At 43.8% G+C, this 4565-nt stretch overlaps 1 pseudogene; it reads left to right on the top strand.

Annotated features, from left to right (window-relative positions):
- The first annotated feature begins 2778 nt into the window (after positions 1 to 2778).
- LOC112130712 (small nucleolar RNA U13) lies at positions 2779 to 2890 on the top strand (annotated as a pseudogene).
- The last annotated feature ends 1675 nt before the right edge of the window (positions 2891 to 4565 follow it).

Genomic DNA, 4565 nt, shown 5'->3' with positions numbered 1-4565 from the left:
TAATCCCAGTTTATAAAGAGAAAAATTAAAATTCACAGATAAATCCATCACAAATCAAAAATTGGTAATTTTAAACATTAAAAGACCAGGCAAAGTTGCTCATGCCTGTAATCCTAGCACTTTGGGAGACCAGATGGGCAGATCACCTAAAGTTGGGAGTTCGAGACCATCCTGGCCAACATGGTGAAACCCCATCTCTACTAAAAATACAAAATTAGCTGGGGGTGGTGGTGTGTGTCTGCATTCCCAGCTACTCAGGAGGCTGAGCCAGGAGAATCACTTGAGCCCGGGAAGCGGAGTTTGCAGTGAGCCAAGATCGCACCACTGCACTCCAGCCTGGACAACAGAATGAGATTCTGTCTCAAAATAAAAAAGTTGGCCGGGCGCGGTGGCTCACGCCTGTAATCCCAGCACTTTGGGAGGCCAAGGAGGGCGGATCACAAGGTCAGGAGATCGAGACCATCCTGGCTAACACGGTGAAACCCCATCTCTACTGAAAATACAAAAAATTAGCCGGGCATGGTGGCGGGTGCCTGTAGTCCCAGCTACACACCTCTTGGCATGAACTCAGGAGGCGGGGCGTGCAGTGAGCCGAGATCGCACCACTGCACTCCAGTCTGGGGGACAGAGTGAGACTCCGTCTCAAAAAAATAAATAAATAAATAAAATAAAAATAAAAAAGCAAACAACAACAACAAAACATTAAGTTTCTTGGTTATCAGCTCTTTAGTCTCATGACTCACTGGTGGCTTGAATAGGGAATTTTCTTTAAGTTCCACAAGTTAACATGGAGTCCAAAGCTATTTTCTAATCCATGCTTTACCAGCTACTATTGAATTCTAAGACTTTCTCTGAAAGAAAGAGGGTAAAATAATCCTAATAAAAATTATGAAATGGCCGGGCGCGGCGGCTCACACCTGTAATCCCAGCACTTTGGAAGGCTGAGGCGGGCGGATCACCTGAGGTCGAGAGTGAAGACCTCACAAGAGTGAAACTCCATCTCAAAAAAAAAATTATGAAATGGTAAAAAATTCACCCCACCCACCTGAAAAATGCAACTGGACAAGTATCATTTTTAAAACTCAGCAGACACTAGAACTCTAGTGTAGACACTACCCCCTTTCCAATTAAAACAAGCCTAATTGTTCAATCTTGTGTTAAGAGCTACCCAAAAATATTTTCACTCAGCAGTTGGCATTTGCAGATAATTCAGAGAACTGCCTTAATTTCATGCCATCCTAGATAATCTGACTTTCACGATAATTAGGCTTCCTGTATATGGCTTGTGTAAATGGAGGACATAAAATTCAGTTACTCTGTTCCACTTCTAGATATATACCAGAGAAAAATGAAAACGCGTCTACACAAAAATTTGCACATGAATGCTCAAAGCAGCATTACAGACCAGGCGTGGTGGCTCATGCCTATAATCCCAGCACTTTGGGAGGCAGAGGCAAGAGGATCACTTGAGTCAAAGAATTTGAGACCAGCCTGGGCAACAAGGAAAAACCCCATCTCTACAAAAAATACAAAAGAAATTAGCTGGGTATGGTGATGTGTGCCTGTAATCCCAGCTATTCCAAAGGGTGAGGCAGAAGAATCGTTTGAACCCAGGAGGCAGAGGTTGAGGTGAGCTGAGATGGCACTATTGCACTCCAGCCTGGGCAACAAGAGTGAAATGCCATCTCAAAAAAAAAAAAAAAATGCCCATCAACTGATTTTTAAAACGTGGTATGTCCACACAATGGAATAGAATGCAGCAATAAAAAGGAATAAAGTACTGATACACGCTACATCTTGGATAAACTCTGAAAACGTTATGCTAAGTGAAAGAAGCCAGACAGGCCGGGCATGGTGGCTCACGCCAGTAATCCCAGCACTTTGGGAAGCCAAGGTGGGTGGATCACCTGAGGTCAGGAGCTAGAGACCAGCCTAGCCAACATGGTGAAACCCCGTCTCTACTAAAAATACAAAAATTAGCTGGGTGTGGTAGCACCCACCTGTAATCCCTTCTACTCTGAGTTACAGTTACTGAGACTGAGTTACAGTCTCAGTCTACTTTGAGACTGAGTTAGGTTCAACCTGGGAGTCCGAGGTTGCAGTGAGATCATGCCACTGCACTCCAGCCTGGCAACAGTGAGACTCCGTCTCAAAAAAAAAAAAAAAAGAGAGAAGAAGCCAGACACAAAAGACCACATATTGGCCAGGCGCGGTGGCTCACACCTGTAATCTCAGCACTTTGGGAGGCCGACGCAGGCAGATAACAAGGTCAGGAGATGGAGACCATCCTGGCTAACACAGTGAAACCCCGTCTCTACTAAAAATACAAAAAATCAGCCGGGCGTGGTGGCAGACGCCTGTAGTCCCAGCTACTTGGGAGGCTGAGGCAGGAGAATGGCATGAACTCGGAAGGCAGAGCTTGCAGGAGTCCAGATGGCATCACTGCACTCCAGCCTGGGCGACAGAGTGAGACTGATTCTCAAAAAAAAAAAACAAACACATATTATGTGATCCCATTTATGTGAAATCTCCAGAATAGGCAAATCCACAGACAGAAAGTAGATCAGTGGTTGCCCAAGGGTGGGGGTAGGGGGACCAGTAATAAAGAATGACTGCTAATGGGTATGGGAGTCTCTTTTTGAGGTGATGAAAATGATTTGTGGTGGTGGGTGCACAACTCTGTGAATATACTAAAAAGTATTAAATTGTACAATGGTGAGTTGTATGGTATGTTAATTATATTTCAATAAAGTTGTTAAAAAAAAATCAGCTACTCCAATCCTTTTGTGGTTCATAAAGAACCAAGATGACGATTTCATGCTAATGCATGACATGTGCCTCCCTCAAATCATGTTGCCTCATGGGCTCATTGGCACATTACCGTCTGAGGAAGAACAAGAAAAAAAAATAAACCAATCTGAAAATACCACCCACCCCCACTTTATATATATATTAAACAAGAACTCCTGGTGAACATTTATTTGGAATAAGATACAAATCAAAATCCTGTCTGAAAAATGATAAATGCAGACTGGAACTACTAAGTGAATGTTTAAAACTTGTGTTTTGTATGCCTAAAGTATTTCACAATAAAATACATAACTATTTAGGCAGCGCGGTGGCTCACGCCTGTAATCCCAGCACTTTGGGAGGCTGAGGCGGGGGGATCACAAGGTCAGGAGATCGACACCATCCTGGCTAACACGGTGAAACCCCGTCTCTACTAAAAATACAAAAAATTAGCCGGGCGCGGTGGCGGGCGCCTGTAGTCCCAGCTACTCGGGAGGCTGAGGCAGGAGAATGGCGTGAACTCGGGAGGCAGAGCTTGCAGTGAGCTGAGATCGTGTCACTGCACTCCAGCCTGGGCGACAGAGCGAGACTCCGTCTCAAAAAAAAAAAAAAAATTATATATATATATAAAATTAGTAAATAAACATATATATTTTTTGAGTCAGGGTCTCTGTCATTCAGACTGAAGTACAGTGGAGCAATCACGGCTCACAGCAGCCTTGATCTCCCGGGCTCAAGCAGTCCTCCCTCTCGTCTCAGTCTTCCAAGTAGCTGGGACCTATGCCTGGCTAATTTTTTTTTTTTTTTTAATTTTTTGTTAAGACAAGGTCTCCTTATGTTGCCCAGGCTGGTCTCGAACTCCTGGGCTCAAGCAATGCTCCTGCCTGAGCCTCCCAAAGTGCTGATTACAGTGAGCCATCGCATACAGCCAAATGAAATGTTGTTAATGATTATTACTGTTGCAAACCACTTGTCGTAAAAGCTTAATGTGTGAGATATTTAATACATGTTGATTAGATTATGTGCTAGTAAACACAAGTCTGTTTTTTTACACGACTGGTTGGATATAGCCTTAGACATCTTTCAGTTGAATTCAACTACTGGTCCTTGCTGTAGGAGACAGCTTAAAATAAAATAAAAAGTGAATCCAACCACTGAATATATTCTTTCACATAAAAAATAAGCCATTGGAAAAAAAATACAGAACAGTACCTGACCATTCATAGTAAAAAGATTTTCAATACCCTTAACTGCCTATTACCTAATGAAGAATACTTCATTTGGGGGAGAGAGGGAGTTAAAAATGAAAAGAATCCTTCATGCAGCGGCGGGGGGGTGCTTAAAAAAAGGTATCACCGTGCGCGGTGGCTCACGCCTGTAATCCCAACACTGGGAGGCTGAGGCGGGGAGATGACAAGAGATTGGGAGTTCGAGACCATCCTGACCAACATGGTGAAACCCAGTCTCTACTAAAAATACAAAATTAGCCCCACGTGGTGGCGCATGCCTGTAATCCCAGCTACTCGGGAGGCTAAGGCAGGAGAATCGCTTGAACCCAGGAGGCGGAGGTTGCGGTAAGCCTAGATCGCGCCATTGCACTCCAGCCTAGGCAACAAGAGGGAAACTCTGTATCAAAAAAAAAAGAAAGAAAGAAAGAAAGAAGGTATCTGAAGGGTGTGGCAACTCATCCAAGGTCACACAAGTCAGGGCAGACAGCAAAATTCTGCTTTATACTAAACCTCCAGGGGAAATCTTACAATTTCGCCAAAGAAGTT

The sequence above is a fragment of the Pongo abelii genome, chromosome 23 (assembly GCF_028885655.2).
Source record: "Pongo abelii isolate AG06213 chromosome 23, NHGRI_mPonAbe1-v2.0_pri, whole genome shotgun sequence".
Lineage (NCBI taxonomy): Eukaryota > Metazoa > Chordata > Mammalia > Primates > Hominidae > Pongo > Pongo abelii.
Note: the sequence above shows the minus strand (reverse complement) of the source record. Positions and strands in the feature narration are given on the sequence as shown.